This window comes from Rutidosis leptorrhynchoides, chromosome 10 (assembly GCF_046630445.1).
Source record: "Rutidosis leptorrhynchoides isolate AG116_Rl617_1_P2 chromosome 10, CSIRO_AGI_Rlap_v1, whole genome shotgun sequence".
Classification (NCBI taxonomy): domain Eukaryota; kingdom Viridiplantae; phylum Streptophyta; class Magnoliopsida; order Asterales; family Asteraceae; genus Rutidosis; species Rutidosis leptorrhynchoides.
The window spans coordinates 163,759,859-163,784,824 of record NC_092342.1 but is presented as its reverse complement, the minus strand read 5'-3'; the positions used below and the strand labels follow the sequence as shown (position 1 = coordinate 163,784,824).

The 24,966-nt window shown below is 31.9% G+C and overlaps 1 non-coding gene across 1 annotated transcript; it reads left to right on the top strand.

The window, feature by feature from the left end:
- The first annotated feature begins 23,214 nt into the window (after positions 1-23,214).
- LOC139873901 (small nucleolar RNA R71) lies at positions 23,215-23,321 on the top strand. Its single transcript, XR_011767612.1, has one exon. It is a non-coding gene; the product is annotated as a small nucleolar RNA R71 (small nucleolar RNA).
- Positions 23,322-24,966: the final 1,645 nt, after the last annotated feature.

Sequence of the window (24,966 nt, the reverse complement as noted above, 5' to 3'; positions counted from 1 at the left end):
GAGATGAAAGAGTTACAAAGCCAGTTACAAGAATTACTGGACCGTGGTTTCATTCGACCGAGCACTTCACCGTGGGGAGCTCCAATTTTATTCGTCAAAAAGAAAGACGGATCTTTCCGAATGTGTATAGATTTTCGTGAATTAAATAAGTTAACTATCAAGAATCGGTATCCACTACCGAGAATTGATGACTTATTTGATCAATTGCAAGGATCATGTGTTTACTCGAAAATCGACCTAAGGTCGGGCTATCATTAACTACGCGTCAAAGAAGAAGATATTCTGAAAACTGCTTTTCGGACACGCTACGGTCATTATGAATTTTTGGTCATGCCGTTTGGGTTAACGAATGCGCCAGCTGTATTCATGGACCTCATGAATCGAGTTTGTAGTCCGTATTTAGATAAGTTTGTTATCGTTTTCATTGACGATATTCTTATCTATTCCAAGAGTGAGCAAGAGCATGAGCAGCATTTAAGATTGGTATTAGAATTGTTAAGAAAAGAACAATTATACGCCAAATTTTCTAAGTGTGCGTTTTGGTTGAAAGAAGTGCAATTTCTTGGCCATGTTGTTAGTAGCAAAGGAATTCAGGTTGACCCAGCTAAAATTGAGGCCATTGAAAAATGGGAGACTCCTAAGACGCCAACGCAGATACGCCAATTTTTGGGTTTAGCTGGTTATTATAGAAGGTTTATTCAAGATTTTTCCCGAATAGCTAAACCATTAACAGCGTTAACACAAAAAGGGAAGAAGTACGAATGGACTTCTGAGCAGGAGAGTGCATTTCAATTACTGAAGAAGAAGTTGACTACAGCACCTATTTTATCGTTACCTGAAGGGAACGATGATTTTGAGATATATTGTGACGCTTCGCGACAAGGTTTTGGTTGCGTCCTTATGCAACGGAAGAAAGTTATAGCATACGCATCCCGCCAATTGAAGATTCATGAGCGGAATTATACGACGCATGATTTAGAACTGGGAGCAGTAGTGTTTGCATTGAAGATATGGAGACACTACTTATATGGGGTTAAATGCACTGTGTTTACCGATCATAAAAGCCTTCAACATATCTTCGATCAGAAACAGCTGAACATGAGGCAACGTAGGTGGGTCGAACTGATAAACGACTATGATTGTGAGATTCGCTATCATCCTGGGAAAGCGAATGTAGTGGCCGACGCTCTAAGCATAAAGGAACGGGAACCAATTCGAGTACGAGCAATGAACATAAAAATTCGCATGAATCTCAACTCACAAATCAAAGAGGCTCAACGAGAAGCTCTTACTAAAGAAAACATAGGAAATGAAATAATGAAGAAGTATGGGAAACAACTCGTTATACGGGAAGACGGAATTCGATATTTTGCAAACCGTATTTGGGTACCAAAGTTGGGTGGATTAAGGAAGTTGATATTGAATGAGGCACATAAGACAAGATACTCGATACATCCTGGAGTTGGAAAGATGTATCAAGATCTTAAGACGCATTATTGGTGGCCTAATTTGAAGACAGACATTGCAACATATGTTGGGGAATGTTTAACTTGTTCCAAAGTCAAAGCAGAACACTAGAAGCCATCAGGGTTACTTCAACAACCAGAAATTCCAGAATGGAAATGGGACGGTATTACCATGGATTTCATCACAAAGTTACCTAAGATTGCCTGGGGTTATGACACCATTTGGGTAATAGTTGATCGTCTCACCAAATCTGCACATTTCTTGCCTATAAAGGAAACGGATAGAATGGAGAAACTATTACGATTATACATAAAGGAAATTGTTTCAAGGCATGGAATACCTATTTCCATTATATCCGATCGTGATAGTAGATTTACATCAAAGTTTTGGCAATCACTACAGGAGGCCCTGGGAACTCGTTTGGATATGAGCACCGCATATCATTCACAAACTGACGGGCAGAGTGAAAGAACAATTCAGACTCTTGAAGACATGCTCAGGGCATGTGTGATCGATTTTGGAGACGGATGGGATAAATATCTACCATTAGCAGAATTCTCGTATAATAACAGTTATCATGCGAGCATTAAAGCTGCACCATTCGAAGCACTGTATGGAAGGAAGTGTAGATCCCCTATCTGTTGGAATGAAGTAGGGGATCGACAATTAACTGGTCCCGAGATCATACACGAAACGACTGAGAAGATAGTACAAATCAAGGAGAGATTGAAAACAGTCCGTAGTCGCCAAAAGAGCTACGCCGATGTCCGAAGGAAACCATTAGAGTTTCAGATCGGTGACATGGTTATGTTAAAGGTGTCACCTTCGAAAGGTGTAATACGTTTTGGAAAAAGAGGTAAACTGAACGCAAGGTATGTAGGCCCGTTCAAGATCATCGAACGCATTGGATCAGTAGCTTATCGACTCGAATTACCACAACAACTCGCCGGAGTACATAATACATTTCACGTTTCAAACCTTAAGAAGTGTCTTGCAAAGGAAGACCTCACCATTCCTCTTAAAGAAATCCAAGTCGACGAGAAACTACAATTCATAGAAGAACCAGTCGAAATCATGGACTGTGAAGTTAAACAACTCAAGCAGAGCAACATACCAATCATTAAGGTTCGTTGGAATGCTCGAAGGGGTCCCGAGTTTACTTGGGAACGAGAGGATCAGATGAAACAAAAGTACCCACATTTGTTTCCCGAGAATGCAAAATAGGTACAATTTTAAAATTTCGGGACGAAATTTATTTAACGGGTAGGTACTGTAATGACCCGGAATTTTCCGATTGTTCTATACTTATGAGATTAATATTTACACAAATTAAACCTTACCAACATGATAATCAATTCAAACTGTTGAGACTTATATTTTTGAAAAGAGTTTTACACAACGTTTGACCGTCCAATTTGACCGATGATATCACGAACTATATAACACACGATAATTATACGATTATGTATATGTACATATCTATACATATTTAACATGATTTAAGGATGGTTTAACATTTCATTGTGAACTAACAACAATGAGTTATAAGTATACTTTGAGACCACTAACTTAAGTTTTCAAAACGATAAATATATGTAACGTTCTTTGACATATATACTTACAATCTATAATGTGTTGTGATTTATGTCACCAATATGATTTAAGAGTAATGGGATTAATTTGTAACCAAAATAATCTTGATAAATATCGAACAAGTTTGGGGAAGTGTGGAGTGCACACTTGTTTGAACTTATCTTGATTATGACGGGGGTTCGGGGGCAGCGCCCTCGATAAGCGGGGTCCAAGGGGTGGCAACCCCTGGCGGGGTCCAAGGGGCAGAGCCCCTGGCTGGACCCAAAATAAAAGCCCGATTTTGAGCTTCTTTTACCGTATCATACCCATCATCCATACGTATTTACTATTGGTAAATACACATCAAATCAATATCCTTATCAGCCTTAGATCTGCCCTAGATAAGAGGGAATCTTATTTGTAAGCTAGCATACATTATTACTCAAAAATTCAACACAATAATTTGTCCTTGTTCCCTCAACAACCAGAATGTCCTATAAGTATCACCATCACCTTGGTTTTTCATTTCATTCTTACAACCATCTTTCTCTAACCAAAAACACACTCTTAGGAACTCTAAGTGTTCTTCACAATCTCAGCAAATACTCATGAAGAACTAGCTTCATGAACAACCTATAATCATCATAAGAAAGTTTGATCAAGATTATTTTCTATCTTTTCCAGTAGTTTTATCAAAGTAACTTGAGGTAGTAACCTTATTCATAATCTTATTCGATTCATATTTATATAGCTATCTTATTTTGTGTTATAAAATTTTTAACAACAAGAACATAGTTTGAATGATTTCAAACCTGTTCGCAAACTAAATTGATCCTTCTAATTTGATTTTTAAAACACTTCAAAACCTGTAATATATCATATTATGAAAAAAATCGGATTAATCATATCTTGGCTAATTAACATAATATTTAATATATATTTACTTATGATTTAATTTTATATATTCCAGGACCACCCGTAAACAACACGAGAAGATTACTCATAAGACCTCATGATTGTACGCAACACGTCATCTGACAACACGGTACTTTATGTACGCAACACGTCATTTGACAACATGGTACCATGGGTCGAGATTAATTCTGATCAATACGAATACGATGGGGTCTTTATTTATTTTATTGAGCAACTAATTGTGGACCATTAACAACAGACTGCTAACTACGAACTAAGAAAATATTAAAAGTATTATAAGTATATATATATGTAACGATTACTTGAAAAGAAAATATGTTGATATATTATATATATGGTTAGGTTCGTGATATCTATCGGAGACCAAGTCGAGTTAAATACCTTCAAGGAAAAGGTGAGTATATAGTCCCACTTTTAAACTCTAAATATTTCGGGATGAGAATACATGCATTTTATGATTTACGTTATGGACACAAGTGATTAAAAATATATATTCTACGTTGAGTTGTACCACTGGCATACTTCCCTGTAACTTGGTAACTATTATTTACATGAGGTATTGTAAACGCGAATCCTGTTGATAGATCTATCGGGCCTGACAACCCCAACCGGACTGGACGACCAGTATTCAACGGTTGCACAGTACTTCGTTTTGGTAACTACACTTGGTACGGTGTAGTAAGATTTCATAATAAAGGGAATATGCGACGTTGATTAAATGTTAAGTATGGTTATCAAGTGCTCAACAACTTAGAATATTTTTATTAAAACGTTTATACATGAAATCTTGTGGTCTATATTTATAACGCTGCCGACATTAAACCTATATCTCACCAACTTTATGTTGACGTTTTAAGCATGTTTATTCTCAGGTGATAACTAAAAGCTTCCGCTGCAACATGTTGAATTTAAGCAAGATCTTGAGTATGCATATTTGTGTCAAAAATAAAACTGCATATCGGAGGATTTGTAATGTAAAATATGTTAGAGGTCGTATTGTTATTATCACATGTAAAGTTTGTAAGTCTAAGATTATCGCTAAACGATAACGATAATCATTATTAAGTTGTTTAAACCTTGTATTTGTAATAAAAGCTATGGTTTGTATTGTAAAAACCAATGCAGTTTTTGAAAAATGTCGCATATAGAGGTCAATACCTCGCGATGAAATCATATGTTATTGTATTCGTCCTTATGGTTAAGGTCGGGTTATAACACCCGATCGTTAAACGCAACCAATTGTCTAATTTATTTAAAACCCAATAAATTAAATATTTTAAAAAGTTAATAATTAATAAAATTAATTATTAAAATAAACCCGAGCGTTTCGTTGCTCAAAAAACTTTTATCAAAATCGTATCATTTTTATCGTATTTCATTATCCGAAATATTTATTTGAATTAATATCAACCCATATCAATTATTAAAACCCTCTGAAGATCAAGTACGCATTTAATACACGTAAACGCATAAAAGTTAAATAATCGCCGTTAAATAAACTAACGGAAGGTTAACGAAAGTAACGGAAAAATCAGGGTTGTTACAATTATCAAATATTCCCACACTTGAGCGTTGCTTGTCTTCAAGAAATATAGTCTTAAAATAAAAATACTAGAATCACTTCTTTATTCTTCACACTTTGTTCATCAGTGATTTCGATTTGGCGGTAAGAACAATGATAGTAACGTTGTGATTTACAGTCCCACATGACTATGAAAATTTAGATCCTTTAGAAAATTGGATCTTTATGAAAACATTTGATCTTTTGAAAATTAAATCTAGCTTTTACCCTTGATAAGTTTTCCGGAATAACCCTTCACCGGTGTTTGCAAATTGTTTTTATGGGTTTGGTGGGTTTCAGATTTGAAAATTTTAGCTCAAAACTTGCGGTTTTGTGTCACCCACTTGCTAACCTTGTATTGGAAAAGCAACACGTCCAGTATACTTGCTCCGTATATTAACTTTCGGTAAACTACCGTCCGGTTGTAAAAGGAAAGCGTTGAACAAGCAATTGTTAAGGCAATGTCCCGTGACATGCTTTTGATTATGGTCTATAACGTGTCGGATGCAATTACTATCCTTTGTAGGAGCAATAGTAAAGATCACCCTATAATTTTTTGGTCTGGCACAAGGTCCTGTCTTTGACCATGCTTTGCAACCACCGTTCTTACGGTTGACACCCGATTTGGTTCAAGTGGCCTAATGAATTCCAGGTGAATTCCTAGGATTTTACGTTTAATGGTAATGAACGCATTAAAAATAGGGTTTTAAGAAAACAAATCGGTTTGTAATTTTGATCAAAATATTTTCTCGTTCAAGCTCGAGTTTAGATATCATCAAATTCCATGAGTTTGTAATTCTCAATCTTTAAAGTCAATCTCAAGAATTGAGTAATATCAGGTTTAAAAGCTGATTTTTGATCTTTAAAGAGATTATCCTTTCTGGGGATCTGATTCATTAGTCTTATAAGCTAATTTGCACGGTGCCCCCCATTGTACGAGACAGATCCTCTCATGGTTAGGATAAGTCTGACCACTTGGCGACCCTGTTTGATGCTGAGGTCCTTAGATTTCCAGCTGATTTTTGAGAAAACTTTTCAAGGTTTTTCGTAGACTCTACAACTGGTCTGGACGACAACTTCCTGACCTAAATCAAGAAGCGCGTGTCTTTTTTCGGAAGACTTTACTTTCTTTTAAAGATGGAATTGATTCATCGTGTAGATCCATCTTTCTTTCAAATATATTACAATTTTCCGGGTAAAACAATTAATTTTGTCCAAAACAAAAGTATCTTCAATTATTTGTACAAAAATATGTGACATATGTTCTAAATAACTTGGTAAATTTTTCCCACACTTGGCTTTTATTTTCCTTTTTTGCCTTTTTATTTTCCTCTATTCCATTTTAAATGAATTCTAACATTTTGAGTTGTTTCTCAATTTATGTCCTTTCCGAGGTAACAATAATTTTGGTGTTAACACCTAATTTTATCATTCATAAATATGTATAAACATGATTTTGAGTTCATTTAATTGAAAAATTTTGCAAAATTTTTACTAGAATTGGGTAGTCAGTATATAAGACTAGGGCTGTTCTTTATTATCGGAGAGCACTAGATTCTAATACAACTACTGCGTTACTAGTATTTTTAATGGTAACCAAGTGTTTAAATTAAAATTTTTAAAAATCTAAAAGAATTTAACCCCTTCCCACACTTAAGATCTTGCAATGCCCTCATTTGCAAGAAATCAGTACAATTTAAATTATTGAGGGTGATTAGCGTAGAAAAATGATTAAATTTTACCAAAGTTTCCAAACGTATTGTTGTTTGTGTTGAATGATAAATGGTGCACATCATTTGTTCATTCCTGCAGTTGTTATTTTACACACATTTTGCATCATGTCGTCAAAATTAGTTGTTTTTGCTGAACTTAATGCCAGTCTTTGAAAATGCGCTGTTTTACCCTATTTTGTACATGAGATAAACTACACACATATATATACATATTTTTGAAGTTGGCTATATCACCCCACATTCAAAAATTATTAAAAATCTAATAATAAAAGTTAGAAATTTATAAAAACTACTATAGTATCAAAAGAAATATTAAAAGTATAAAATTACAAGTTACCAAATAAATAAAAATAGGCATAAAAGAAAATCAGGGTTGATGAGGATGGTGCCAGTAGGGATCCCATTCATAGCCGTATATGCTGTAGAATGCTTGAGCTGGGTCATATGTAGGGTACGGTGGTCGGGTCTGTATAGTCCAGGGAGGAAATACGGGAATTTGAGTAGGAATGTAGTTTGTATTTATGTGTGCACAATGACTTATGATTTGGTTTTGATGATACTGCCAATCTTGAAATGCTCGTTGTCTAGCCATTTCATACTCATGTTGAGCCATAAAAATTTGCATTTCTCTCATCTGATTCCCCCCTCCCGCATTACCTTGTTGCTGATCTCTTTCGACCCCTGGATGTTGTCCATCATATGGTGCTGTAGCGTTATTTTGTTTCTTTAAAACCTTAGCACCATGATATACTTTCAAAAACCAATTGTATCACGGGGTTCTGGTGCTGCAATTATTAATCCCCCCTGACTTCTATCGACACTGAGATACTCAGCAATTAAAGTAACAAAGATACCACCTCCTATTATACCATTAGGTCGTATACTCCTAACCATAGCCGATAAATAATAACCCACACAATAAGGTATATTAACAGCGCTCTGGGGGTCTGGAATACACATGAGATAAAATAAATCATTTTCATTTACTTTCTCTTTGTTCTTACCTCGCTGTGTAATCGAGTTTGCTAAGAACCTATGGATTACTCTTAGCTCAGCTCTATCAATATTAGTATAAGAGTTATTCCCCCCCCCCCACTAAATCGGTTATGCCTAGTCATTCTACTCCATATTCCATTCATATCAAAATTTTCATCAACCCTCCTACCATTAACTATCAACCTTTGACAATCAGTAGATGCTAGTTCCTCAGACGTATATATACACAAAGCCTGAGCCATGTCTAATAGAGACATATGGCGCATCACACCTATGACAACCCGGAAATTTCCAACCAAATTTAAACTTTAATCTTTATATCTTTCCGACACGATAAGCAATATTTGTTAAGTTAAATTTCAAGAATTTTAAACTATGTTCATACATTCATTTAACCTCTACCAAGTTTTAACGATTCACCAACCATTAAACGAATATGATTATATATGTATATGTGTATATATATGATAAATTGAAACGTAAACAAAATATTAGATTAAATACTTTATATGATTGTATCTGTTTCAAAATGTTTATCAATGGAATTATAAGATAAGATCAAATGATTGAATTATCAGATATATTGAATTATGATTACAAGTCTCTGTTGAAAGGCCCACGTTGATTTGAGAAATCTTTCCATTTTAACAATATTCGGAAAATGGTAAAGTGATTTATAAATAAGAACAAATTGTCAATCATTGAGAACTAGACAAAGGATAGTGGAAGATTGAATCTCATAAAGACTCGATTGATCTATTTAGTTTCAAACGTACAAAAACGTTTTCAGTTTAAAAAGAACTTTATTATTAAAACGTATATAACTTTTATAAATATCCAGAACCACTTTTGACAATTCATTACTTAACTAGTATGATAAAGATAACGATATTTATATTTTATTTTATTAAATATATATAACGATTTAAATTAATATTATATATATTTATACGCGTATTATACGTACATAGTTTTATACTTTTACTATACTTAAACTTTACCTTTACTTTATTTTTACTTTACTTTAACTTTAATAATTCACTTTAATAATTCATACTTTAATAATTCACTTTAATAATTCATACTTTAATAATTCACTTTAATAATTTAAAAATCTATTATAAATAGAATTCAATAGGTTTCATTATTTTATAGAAACTTGAAAATATTTTTCTCTAAACTCTCTCAATCGATTTACATATATATATTTACTCCGTATTATTTCAAGATATTATTAGTATACATAAAATATTACGACGGAATGATGTCCGAGTGGTTTCGAAATTGTTTTTCGAGTAGGATAGGATTAAGGAAATTATGGGTTATAGCTATGGAGGTGATTGAGTATGGTTCATGGGTATGCTCGTGAGGTCAATATAGTGTTTATCATTTCCGTTGCGTCCACGTACCTTTCCTGCAATATTTAATCTCAATATTGATACGTGAGTACTCATAATTTAACTTTTACATACTAATAGTGTATCCCTGACTAGTGCTCGAGTATTTAGGACTATGCATGCTTGTACTTTTGATATTGCCCTTAGACAGATTAGGTTGAATCTTGAATTAGTTACACTTGTGGTTGAGATAAGGTATAAGATATGCATGTCCTTGGAAAGCTAGCGAAAAATTAAGAACTTTTCCTTTAGATATCGAATGGTTTCGATGAACGAATTAGAAGTTATAATCAATTGAATTTTCGATATTTTTATTAAAAATGATTATTATTATCGTCGTTTTTATCATCGTTCTAGTTTTATCTTATTATTATGATTATTATTATCTTTATCAATAAAAGGGATTTATCATTAAAAATTGTTATTTTTTTTATTATTACAATCGTTATTATCGTTCAAGTTATAATTAGTATTATTATTATTATCCAATTATTATTATTATTATTATTATTATTATTATTATTATTATTATTATTATTATTATTATTATTATTATTATTATTATTATTAGTATTATTATTATTATTATCATTATTAATATATATATCATTATTTAAAAATGGTTATTGTTGTTTTTATTATTATTATTACTATATTATCATTAAGATAATTATTAGTATTATCGTTAATAATGTTATGGTAACTATCATTATTAATATTAGTGTAATTAAAACAAATATTTGTAACACCTAATTATTTTGATTACTATTATTATCATTATTATGAAGACGATATAAAAGACGATTAAAAACTATTAAACGAAACGATTAGGAAATAATGAGTAAGAGTATCATGATAAAATTAAAATATTATAAGATATTGATTTAGATAAAAATTTTGTTCTTATTATTTTTATCATTACTATTATTATTAAAAGTATCGTTAGTATTAAAACTATCATTTTAACAAAAATTATCATTTTAATAGAAATGTCATTGTTACTATAAAATATCATTATTATTATTATTTTAAATAGAATTATTATTTTAAAGATAATATTAAAAATTATCGTAAATATTAAAGTTATCATAATTAGAATTATCGTTTTATCATAATGTCATCTTAGTGATTATAAATATTGATATTTTTATAATAATAATTATTATTACAAAATAACACAACTTTTACTTGCTATCATTATAGATATTATTTTATCAAATAAATATGTGATACAAACATATTTTACTACGTGTAATAACTTACTTTAATAATACCTATCATATTATCTTTATGATATTAAATGAACCCTATAAATTTTATTACTTAATATATATAAAAGTATATTTTATTATATAAATTTAATATAAAATTTTATTTATTAATATATAAATTATATTATTTACTCTAATAAATCTTTTAAAAAATATTTAAAAATATAAAACGACGATATTTAAACTATATATTAATCATGTATAAATTTTTGGAAATTATTTTGAGTCAAATTTACTTTTGTTGACTTTTGCATATTAGTCTCGAGCATTAGGATTGTGGTACACTATGACTTGACCTAATTTGTTAGACAAATATTGACCAACACATAAATATATATAATTAATTTAGGTTCGTGAATCCGAGGCCAACCTTGCACTTGTTCAATGACGTTATATGTATTTTTACTACGAAATACAGTATGGTGAGTTTCATTTGCCTTTTTACCCTTTATATTTTTGGGACTGAGAATACATGCGCTTTTATAAATGTTTGACGAAATAGACACAAGTAATTGAAACTACATTCTATGGTTGAATTATCGAAATCGAATATGCCCCTTTTTATTAAAGTCTGGTAATCTAAGAATTAGGGAACAGACACCCTAATTGACGCGAATCATAAAGATAGATCTATTGGGCCTAACAAACCCCATCCAAAGTACCGGATGCTTTAGTACTTCGAAATTTATATCATGTCCGAAGGAGGATCCCGGAATGATAGGGGATATTCTTATATGTATCTAGTTAATTTCGGTTACCAGGTGTTCACCATATGAATGATTATTTTTGTCTCTATGCATGGGACGTATATTTATGAGAACTGGAAATGAAATTCTTGTGGTCTATAAAAATGATGGAAATAAATGATTATGATAAACTAATGAACTCACCAACCTTTTGGTTGACACTTTAAAGCCTGTTTATTCTCAGTGTGTTAAAGAAATCTTTCGCTGTGCATTTGCTCATTTTAAAGATATTACTTGGAGTCTTTCATAGCATATTTCGAAGTACGTTGCATTCTAGTCATTGAGTTCATCAAAGATTATTATTAAATCAATTTATAGTTAGATAGTGGATATTATGAAATGGTATGCATGCCTGTCAATTTTCGATGTAAAGAAAGTTTGTCTTTTAAAAACGAATGCAATGTTTGTAAAATGTATCATATAGAGGTCAAATACCTCGCAATGTAATCAACTATTGTGAATCGTTTATAATGTATATGAACGGGTCCTTTCAACACCTCCTAATAAAAATCTAATAAAACTACGATCGGTTAATGTAGCTACCCGATCATTTATTTCAACACTACATAATAATTCCACACACCATTCTCTATATACACGCCTACGTATATTAAACAAACGTTCCCAATCATTAACAGTAGAATTACCATACCTTTGTGTAAGTAATTCTCTGATTGGACCGGCCAATCCCACTGTTTCTAACGGTTTCCAATCTATTACTCTGGGTACTTCAACAATATTAGACTGAAGGGTGTGCAAGTTCCTCTAGTATTTTGGATAATCTATCCAATGTCAGTCAAACCGTAAATTAGGATGTAAATCTTCCAATTCTATATTTGAATATGAAATGAATTGATGCGGTCTATATTGGTCATTAATCTCCTGTTCTTCTGCATTCTCAGGAGGAGCATTCTGAGCCTGAGATGCTGATGAAGATTCACCCCTTTCAGTCTGCAAAACACATTAAACACAATTTTTGTGCATCCAAATATACATTAGTGTTAGCAAAATCATAAATCAAAAAAATTATAATGACATGTTTAATTCATTTTAAACTTTATATGCATTTTCACAATATTAACAATTCTACACTTTTACAAATAAACATATATGAAAATGTATACAATGTTCTTTAGCTTTTATCTCAAATAACATGTCAAAATAATCATTACTAGTAATTAAACAAGTTCTAAATGGCATTCATATAAATTAAATCGAGTTCATGCATTTTTTTATTCAAAAAGTCCACTTTAATTCTTAAAAATCATGTTTAGGATCAAAGTTTTGATCATTTAGCAACCTAAACATGTTACACTACTCAATTTAGTATAAACTAACAACAAAATTCTGCCATAACCTGTTTATATCAAAAAGCCCCAATTTTGCTCAAGGACACAAACACTAGATTACTCAAAATTTGAAGTTTAAGGCTTCTAATCATGTTAAATAGCATCAATCTAGGTTATACAAGCATAATACACAAACAATTTGAGCATAATTAAACTAGAAATCATCAAAATCAAAATAGGTACAAATTTATTCAAGAACACAAAAAATCCGAATTAAAGGGTGTTTAGACATAGAAATTACCGATCTCCTTGAGAAACTTCTTGGTAGCATCCTTCTCAACCTGATTTTAGCAAAAAATTTGATGTTTAACTGTGAAAAATCTCGAATTTGAGAGCGTTTTTGTGGGTTTTTTCGCAGAAAAATGAGTGTGGGTGTGTTGGGGACTGGTCTGTTCGACCAGTTAACCCATCTGGATTTTGATACCTCTGCGAGTGCGGATGTGGGACCCTATAAAGTACCGCGAGTGCTGATTTTTTTTAAATCTTTAACTAATAAAACATAAATTAATAAATTTTAAAAATTTGTTTCTTTTAAGAATGAGGGCGTTTCGGATCGTTGTCCAGTCCGTCTCTCGACAAAATTTTAAAATTTGTCACATTTTAAGCGTCGTTTTAAAAGAAAATATTTTTGGATTTTTTAATGTTTTTGGCATACTTTAATTCAATAAGATTAAAAATTATGATAATAAAATTTCTCATCCCGCCCTCGGGTAAAGCAATTTCGGTTCAACGACCTAGTCTTCAACTCACGACGAATTTTAAAAATCATATTTTTAATTTAGTGAAATAAAGTAAATTTTTGTTTTTTTTAAATTCACACCAAACTTAAATTTAAAATGCATAAAATTAAAAATTCATTTAAATATAATTAATATTTTTAATTTTACAAACTTATATTAAAAATAGTAGTTTAAAATATTTACAAACTTAAATATATTGTTTTTTTAAAAAAAATTTACATTAATAATTTAATATTTATATATTAATTTAATAGTAGTTTAATGTAAAAATAAAAAAAAATAAAAAATGTTTTTGGTCTTTTATCCCACTTTAATCAATCAAATATTAACAAAAATATACGCTCCTCTTTTCGGTAAAGTAATTTCGGTTCCATAACCTAGTTTTACTCCTGACAAATTTTTGAAATATTTTGGGTTGATTAATTAAAGATATTTATACCTTAAGAAGAAACGGTAAATTTCGCAGTGATGTAATAAATTTTTGTATGATATCAATAATTTCGGTTTCGCATACCTAATTTTATTGAATACCAATTTTATACTTTATAGCGAATGATTTAGCGTTTATTATCAAAAGGTTAAAAGTAATAAAATAAAATAAAAACTGTACATACTTACCTATGAGAAAGAATTCTCAGAGACCTGCTTTAGCCGACTCATAGGAGAGTCGTGTGATTTGGTTCTCCATAACTACATAAGCGTAACCTCAATTCGTCAATATCTTTTCTTCTAAACATATGATCGGTCCTTCTCTGTATAGAGTAACAAATTCGGTATTTGAATATGTTTGATTGTTTGAACATTTACCTTCGTGTGACCATTTTCCGCATTTATAACATCTTCAAGGTGTCGTGCTCTTCTTCTTGTTGCGGATTTTGATTTTTCTTTTCCAAAATGTATCTTATGATGATCTTTCCTGAGTTCTTTTCTTACTCCGTCCATTTTTCCTCTTATAAATGTTACCACTTCACTCGGGAGTTTGTCATTATTACGTTTAGTAATCATAGCGTGTAGTAGTAGACCATGGTTCAGATCAAAGGAATTCATCATCTCGTAAAACCTAAAAAAATAAAAATTCAGAATGGAGGGAGAAGACTAGTTCTTTAGGGTCTGCTAGGGAAAGACCATTCAGATTCCATTCTCGAGAACTACACGAAAACAGAATATCTAACTCTAATAGAAATACATATTACCTAAAAAGATTCGAATTTTCCCACACTTAGTTAGCTATGGTGTCGAAATTGTGATTAACTTCGTCTTCAACTTCCATTGAATTATCTATGTAATGTTTAATTCTGTGACCATTAACTTTAAATTCAACCCCATTTGAATTTATTAATTATACTGTTCCATATGGGAAAACTCTTTTGACTATGAATGGTCCAGACCATCTAGATTTAAATTTTCCAGGAAATAGCTTGAATCGTGAATTGAAAAGAAGAACTCTGTCTCATTCTTTAAATTCTTTTGAACTTCTGATTCTTTTATCATGTCATTTCTTCGTTCTTTCCTTATAGATTAACGAATTTTCGTATGCTTCATGTCTTAATTCTTCTAATTCGTTTAGTTGACTTAACCGTAGACGTCCGGCTTCATGCAAATCAAGATTACATGTTTTCAAAGCCCAAAATGCTTTGTGCTCAATTTCTATTGGAAGGTGACATGCTTTTCCGTAAACGAGTTTAAAAGGTGTGGTTCCAATTGGAGTTTTGTAGGCTGTTCTAAAAGCCCAGAGTGCATCCTCCAATTTCATGGACCATTCCTTCGGATTTGATCCTACGGTTTTCTCTAGAATACGTTTTAAAGCTCGGTTGGTATTTTCAACTTGTCTACTTGTTTGTGGATGATAAGCGGTTGAGATTTTATGAGTTACTCCATATCTTTTGAGAACTTTCTCAAGTTGATTGTTACAAAAATGAGTACCCCGATCACTTATTAAAGCTTTCGGTATTCCGAACCTAGCAAAAAGACATTTTAAAAAGTTGACTACAACTCGTGCATCGTTAGTTGGGAGAGCTTGTGCTTCCACCCATTTAGATACATAATCAATGGCAACGAGAATGTAGAGATTAATATGAGATTTTGGAAATGGGCCCATAAAGTCAATACCCCAAACGTCAAATACTTCACATACTTGAATGACATTTTGTGGCATTTCATCACGTTGACTTATTTTTCCGGCCCTTTGACATGTATCACAGTATTTGCAAAGAAGGTGTGCGTCTTTGAAAATTGTAGGCCAATAGAACCCAACATCGTAAACTTTTCTTGATGTAAGTTGAGGCCCATAATGCCCTCCTGTTGGTCCTGTATGACAATGGTTTAAGATTTGACTGGCTTCATCCCCGAATACACATTGGCGTATTATTCCATCAGGACAACTTTTAAACAAATGTGGATCTTCCCAGAAATAGTGTTTTATATCACTAAAGAATTTCTGTCATTTTTAGTACGACAACCCTTTGTCAAGGAATCCACATACTAAGTAGTTTGCATAGTCTGCAAATCATGGAATTTTATTATAATCTATCTTCAATAGATATTCATTAGAAAAGTTATCTTGTATAGTCGATTCATTTAGAACTTCTAATTCAGGATTTCCAAGACGAGAAAGATGATCAGCGGCGAGATTTTCTACTCCCTTTTTGTCTCGTATCTCAATATCGAACTCTTGTAGGAGTAAGATCCAACGGATTAATTGTGGTTTGGCATCTTGTTTTGAAAATAAGTATCTAAGAGCAGAATGGTCGGTATAGACCACCGTTTTAGCTTGAACGAGTTATGAACGAAATTTGTCAAAAGCAAAGACAATAGCAAAGAGTTCTTTTTCAGTAGTTGTGTAATTCGTTTGTGCTTCTTGTAACGTCTTACTAGCGTATTAAATAGATTGAAATCGTTTCTCAATCCTTTGTCCTAAAACGGCTCCCATTGCAAAATCACTTGGATCGCACATGAGATCAAATGGTAAATTCCAATTTGATGCATTAGTGAGTTTTTCTTTAAGAATATTAAAATATTTGATGCATTCATCCGAAAAGATGAATGGAGCATCCTTTTCTAGGAGTTTATTCATAGGAGTGGCAATTTTAGAAAAATATTTTATGAAACGTCGGTAAAAACCGGCATGCCCTAGAAAACTCCTAACTCCTCTATCATTGGTGGGATGTGGAAGTTTAGCAATTACATCTACTTTAGCTCTATCCACTTCTATTCCTTCCTTTGAAATTTTATGACCAAGAACGATGCCTTCTCGAACCATGAAATGGCATTTCTCCCAATTAAGAACTAGATTTGATTGTTCGCATCTAATAAGCATTCGTTCAAGGTTAACTAGACATGTTTCAAAAGTATCACCGAAGACTGAAAAATCATCCATGAAAACTTCCATGCATTCTTCTATCATGTCATGAAAAATCGCCATCATGCACCTTTGAAAGGTTGCAGGGGCATTGCAAAGTCCAAATGGCATGCATTTGTAAGCAAAAGTACGATAAGGGCATGTGAACGTGGTTTTCTCTTGGTCCTCGGGTGCTATTGGAATTTGAAAGTATCTGAAAAAATCGTCAAGAAAACAATAGTAACTATTCCCTGCTAATCTTTCCAACATTTGATCAATGAAAGGTAAGGGAAAGTGATCTTTTCTGGTGACGTCATTTAATTTTCTATAATAAATACAAACACGCCATCCTATTACAGTCCTAGTAGGAATAAGCTCATTTTTTTCATTTGTGATGACAGTCATGCCACCCTTCTTAGGTACGCATTGAATTGGGCTTACCCATGGACTATCAGAGATTGGATAAATTAAACCTGCATCTAGTAGTTTAATAATTTCTTTCTTAATAACATCTTGCATATTAGGATTTAATCTTCGTTGGCATTGCACATACATTTTATGACCTTCTTCCATAAGGATTTTATGTGTGCAATATGAAGGACTTATTCCTTTAATGTCATGAATCTTCCATGCAATAGCTGGTTTATGAGCTTTTAGCACAGAAATGAGTTGAGATTTTTTATTTTCAGTAAGACAAGATGATATTATTACAGGTAATTCAGATTCACCATGTAAATAAGCGTATTCCAAATAGTATGGAAGTGGCTTTAACTCTAATGTCGGTGGTTCTTCTATCGATGATTTATATCGTTATCTGTCTTCCTCTTTTAGTATTTGAAGTTCTTCTATTGTTGGTTCATAATCATTAGCCATGAGTGCGGCTAACATTTCAGCTTCATCAATTGGTTCAGTTCCTTCTCCTAAAGAACATTCTCCTGTTCCTTGTAATTCTAGAAATTCTTCTAACAATTCTGGATGTGAATCTATAGTTTGAATGTAATAATATGTATCATCTACAGATTGCGGTTGTTGCATGACTCTATCAACAGAAAAGGTAACACTCTCGTCCTCTATACTTAAGGTTAGTTTCTTACCGAATACGTCTATTATTGCTTTAGCCGTGTTTAAGAATGGTCTTCCTAATATGAGAGGAACTCGAGAATCTTCTTACATGTCCAGAATAACAAAATCTACTGGAAATACTAAAGTACCAACTTTAACTAGCATGTTCTCCATTATCCCTCTATGATATTTTACTGATCGATCGGCTAGTTGTATGCTTATTCTTGTTGGTTTTAATTCTCCGAGATCTAGTTTAGCGTATACTGAATACGACATTAAATTTATACTAGCACCTAAATCTGCCAATGCTTCTATTGAACTAAGACTACCCAAAAAACATGAAATTGTGAAACTTCCTGGATCTGATAATTTTTCTGATATCTTATTCAACAGTACTGCAGAACAATTAGCATTCATTGCAACAGCCGAAAGTTCTTCCATTTTCTTTCTATTTGTGATTAGATCTTTCAGAAATTTAGCATATCTTGGCATTCCTGAAATTACATCAATGAAAGGAAGATTTACATTTATTTGTTTAAACATATCCAAGAATTTGGATTGCTCGGCTTCAAGTCTTTCTTTTCTCATTTTACTCGTGTAAGGAAGTGGTGGTTGGTATGGTTTAACATAAGGTTTAGCCTTAACTGTGTTATCTTCATTAACCGTTTCAATTACCGGTTCTTTTTCCTTTTCTTGCTCAGATTGTGGTTCTTAAAGAGTAGGAATAGAGTCATCAGAAATTACAGGTATTTCAGGTGGTTTATGTAGTGACCCGAACTTTTCCATGTTTTTATATATTAAATAAAATTGTTATTTACATGATTAAGTGTTTCCAACATGTTAAGCAATCAAACTTGTTAAGACTTGATTAATTGAAATAGGTTTCATATAGACAATTGACCACCCAAGTTGACCGGTGATTCACGAACGTTAAAACTTGTAAAAACTATATGATGATATATATATGATTATATATATAGTTAACATGATATTATGATAAGTAAGTATCACATTAGGTATTTTAACAATGAGTTATATACATAAAATTGAGTTTATTGAATTAAGAAACTCGAAACGGTATATATAACGATTATCGTTATAACAACGTCTTACTAAATACATATGAATCATATTAAGATATTGATACACTATGTTTAATCATGATAAATGATAAGTAAACATGTCATTAAGTGTATTAACAATGAACTACATATGTAAAAACAAGACTACTAACTTAATGATTTCGAAACGAGACATATATGTAACGATTATCGTTGTAACAACATTTAACTGTATATATATCATACTAAGATATATTAATATATCATAATATCACGATAATGTAATAATTTAACATTTCATTAGATATAATAAACATTGGGTTAACAACAATTAACATGATCGTTAACTTAAAGGTTTCAAATCAACATTTACATGTAACGACTAACGATGACTTAACGACTCAGTTAAAATGTATATACATGAAGTGTTTTAATATGTATTCATACACTTTTTAAAGACTTCAAGACACTTATCAAAATACTTCTACTTAACAAAAATCATTACAATTACATCCTCGTTCAGTTTCATCAACAATTCTACTCGTATGCATCCGTATTTGTACTCGTACAATACACAGCTTTTAGATGTATGTACTATTGGTATATATACTCTAATTATCAGCTCTTAGCAGCCCATGTGAGTCACCTAAAACATGTAGGAACCATCATTTGGAAACTAGCATGAAATATCTCATAAAATTACAAAAATATTAGTAATCATTCATGACTTATTTACATGTAAACAAAATTACACATCCTTTATATCTAATCCATATACCAACGACTAAAAAAACCTACAAACACTTTCATTCTTCAATTTTCTCCATCTAATTTATCTCTCTCAAGTTCTATCTTCAAGTTCTAAGTGTTCTTCATAAATTCTATAAGTTCTAGTTTCATAAAATCAAGAATACTTCCAAGTTTGCTAGCTTACTTCCAATCTTGTAAAGTGATCATCTAACCTCAAGAAATCTTTGTTATTTATAGTAGGTTATCTTTCTAATTCAAGCTAATACTCATATTCAAACTTTGGTTCAATTTCTGTAACTATAACAATCTTATTTCGAGTGGAAATCTTACTTGAACTTGTTTTCGTGTCATGATTCTGCTTCAAGAACTTTCAAGCCATCCAAAGATCCTTTGAAGCTAGATCCATTTGTCTCTTTTCCAGTAGGTTTATCCACAAAACTTAAGGTAGTAATGATGTTCATAACATTATTCGATTCATACATATAAAGCTATCTTATTCGAAGGTTTAAACTTCAAATCACTAGAACATAGTTTAGTTAATTCTAAAATTGTTCCTAAACAAAGATTAATCCTTCTAACTTGACTTTTAATATCAACTAAACACATGTTCTATATCTATACGATATGCTAACTTAATGATTTAAAACCTGCAAACAGGAAAAACACCGTAAAACCGGACATACGCCGTCGTAGTAACACCGCGGGCTGTTTTGGGTTTGATAATTAAAAACTATGATAAAATTTGATTTAAAAGTTGTTCTTTTGAGAAAACGATTTTTCTTAGGAACATGAAACTATATCCAAAAATCATGGTTAAACTTAAAGTGGAAGTATGTTTGCCAAAATGGTCATCTAGACGTCGTTCTTTCGACTGAAATGACTACCTTTACAAAAACAACTTGTAACCTGTATTTTTGACCATAACCTTATACATTTCTGTATAGATTCATAAACTTAAGTTCAATATGAAACCATAGCAATTGGATTCACTCAAAACGGATTTAAAACGAAGAAGTTATGGGTAAAACAAGATTGGATATTTTTGCTTGTTGTAGCTACGTGAAAATTGGTAACAAATCTATATTAATCATATCCTAGCTAACTCATATTGTATTATACATGTATTCTAATATATTATGTAAACTTGGGATACCATAGACACGTATGCAAATGTTTTGACATATCATATCGACCCATGTATATATGTTATTTAGAACAACCATAGATACTCTATATGCAGTAATGTTGGAGTTAGCTATACAGGGTTGAGGTGGATTTCAAAAATATATATACTTTGAGTTGTGATCTAGCCTGAGACGTGTATATACTGGGTCGTGGATTGATTCAAGATAATATATATCAATTTATTTCTATACATTTACCCATGGACAACTAGTTGTAGGTTACTAACGAGGACAGCTGACTTAATAAACTTAAAATATCAAAATGTATTAAAAGTGTTGTAAATATATTTTGAACATAATTTGATATATATGTACATATTTGTTATAGGTTCGTGAATCGACCAATGGCCAAGTCTTACTTCCCGACGAAGTAAAAATATGTGAAAGTGAGTTATAGTCCCACTTTTAAAATCTAATATTTTGGGATGAGAATACATGCAGTTTTATAAATTTTTACGAAATAGAGACAAGTAAATGAAACTACAATATACGGGTAAATGATCGAAGCCGAATATGCCCCTTTTGCTTGGTAATCTAAGAATTAGTAAACTGATCTACTAATTGATGCGAATCCTAAAGATAGATCTATTGAGCCTAACAAACCCCATCCAAAGTACCGGATGCTTTAGTACTTCGATATTGTTTTATCATGTCCGAAGGATTTCCCGGAATGATAGGGGATATTCTTAAATGCATCTTGTTAATGTCGGTTACCAGGTGTTCACCATATGAATGATTTTTATCTTTATGTATGGGATGTATATATTGAAATATGAAATCTTGTGGTCTATTATTATGATTTGATAATATATAGGTTAAACCTATAACTCACCAACATTTTTGTTGACGTTTTAAGCATGTTTATTCTCAGGTGATTATTAAGAGCTTCCGCTGTTACATACTAAAATAAGGACAAGATTTGGAGTCCATGCTTGTATGATATTATGTAAAAACTGCATTCAAGAAACTTATTTTTGATGTAATATATTCTTATTGTAAACCATTATGTAATGGTCGTGTGTAAACGGTATATTTTAGATTATCATTATTTGATAATCAACGTAATGCTTTTTAAACCTTTATAGATAAAATAAAGGTTATGGTTGTTTTAAAAATGAATGCAGTCTTTGAAAAACGTCTCATATAGAGGTCAAAACCTCGCGACGAAAACAATTAATATGGAACGTTTATATTCAATATGAACGGGACATTTTAGTTTAAGTGTAATACCACTTCTTGTGGTAATGGCTTTAGCTGTTTTATTCCGGGGGTTAGCACTTGTATCAATAGGTAGACTTCCCGATTTTCTTTCACCTATCAACTTTGCTAGGTTGCTTACTTATTGTTCCAGATTTTGAATAGAAGCTTGTTGATTCTAAATGCTTGAGCATTTTGTTCATTGGTTTGTTTCTGAGATGTGAAAAACTGCGTTTGAGATTCAACTAGCTTTGACATCATATCTTCTAAATTTGGCTTTTTATCATCGATTTGTGGTGCTTTATTTAGAAAAATAGGTCTTTGCTGATTGTAAGTATTATTGGATACTTGTTGATTGCTAGGACCTTGTTGATTGTTGTATGGAACATTTCGGTTATAATTATGGTTTTGATTGTAGATTGGTCTTGGCGGTTGATAATTATTTTGATAATTATTTCCAAGCCTTTGGTTAATGTATGAAACATTCTCTCTCTGTTCCATTGTTTGTTCAATACTGAGACAATCTTTTGTCAAATGTAGTCCTCCACACTGCTCACAACTAATTCGTATTGAGTGAATATCTTTAGTCATCTTTTCCATTCGTCTCTCGACAGCATCTATCTTTACGGAAATGGAATCAAAGTCATGGCTAGAATTGGCTCTAGCCGCTCAGATGATCTAACGATATCTTTTTCTTGATGCCACTCATGTGAGTGGGAAGCAGTGTTATCAATAATTTCATAAGCTTCAGTTACGGTTTTCTTCATAATGGAACCACCAGTTGCTATATCGATATCTTTTCGTGTAGTGATGTCGCATCCTTGGTAGAATATTTGTACTATTTGATAAGTGTCTAAACCATGTTGCGGACATCCTCTTAACAACTTTCCAAATCTTGTCCATGCCTCATATAATGTTTCATTTGGCTTTTGTGTGAACGTAAATATTTCTCCTTGAAGTCTCACGGCTTTAGATGCTGGAAAGAATTGTTTAAGAAAATTTTCAATTAAAATATCCCATGTATCAATCGCCCCTTCAGGTAACGATTCTAACCAATCTTTGGCTTCTCCCTTTAAAGTCCAGGGAAAGAATATGAGATAGATCTGTTCATCCTCCACTTCTCGGATTTTCAATAGAGTGCATATCCTATTAAAGGTACGAAGATGTTCTTTTGGATCTTCCTTCGGCGCACCACTAAATTGGAATTGATTAGTTACCATGTGTAGGATTTGTCCTTTGATTTCATAATCTGGCGCATTAATGTCTGGTTGAGTAATTGCGAGACCTTGGCCATTGCATTTAGCTCTCATTCGGTCTTCCATACTTAGAGGTTCTAGATTTTCCATGATTGAATTTGTTGAATCTGAATCACTAGAGGATTCTGACTTAATGGTTTCTTCCTCGACAATCTCTGGATGAGTGATTTGTGGTTCAGGAGGAATGATTAGTGGTTCAGGATCTCTGAATTGTCCCTGAATATCCTCCGGGTTCTCAATTGTGAGGTCGGGTTCAAAAAATGGATTATCAGAAATTTGAATTGGAGTACTTGGTCGACTAGATAATGATTCTAAAGAAAAATCAACGGCGACAATATTGGCTAGATGTCTTGATCGAGTTACAGGTGGTGAACGTTTTGCTCGGTGCATTCACTAAATATCCTATTAGTTATAAAAGATAAAAATTATATAAGTTATCAAATTAATAGACTTTTCTGATTTTTCCCACATTTCGAATAGCTAATAGATGCAGCAGGTAGCCAGGACCCTTTAAATCGGAAGCCCAAAACTCGCCACTAACAAATCCAACTATTACTACGAACCAGAAAATTTTGGATGTCTATCAATTTAACCACTTAAAATAAGTTTTCGTCGAAATTTAAAGAAATTTTAGAGAAGAAATAGAAAATTCTATGTCCTAAAAACTAGAGCGTCGAGAAATAAGAAAGAAAAAGCGTGCGTCGAAAAACGTCGAAAAATAAAAGGTCGAAAAATAAGCGTCGAAAAATAATAAAATGCAGCGTCGAAACTTAAAAGTCTAAAAACTAAAATTTAAAAGTTGGGTCTAAAGGTATTAAAGCTTAGAGAAATTCTATATCTAAAACGAAAATAACTTAAAAAGGTACTAAAATATATTAAAAACTAAAGCGATAAACGACGTCGTAAAATTCTTAAGTACCTAAATCTGAGTCTAAAGAAAAAGCACTTAAGGGATTTTACGGCAAATCCTAAAAATCTAGAAATATAAATAACTACGGCAAAAATACTAAGTTATGAACTAATTACGAACGAAAAAAATATAAATATTACAAATAAACGATTAAAAAGGTATGAAATTTTAAAAATTGTAAAAATTCAATTTTTATAAAAATATTATTTTTATATTAAGTATTTTATAAAAATATTAGTTTTATATATTAATAAAACTAATTAAAGCTTAAAATTAATTAAAACTAAACTTATACTAATTATATTAAATTAAAACCCTAATTTTAATTAATAATAATTAATTTTAACCCTAATTTCGTAATTAATGCTGTCCAATGTTTCACCTGTCAGAGATCTTCGCGAGTGCGGATCCCAGCTGGCAAAAAGCTTCGCGAGTGCGGAT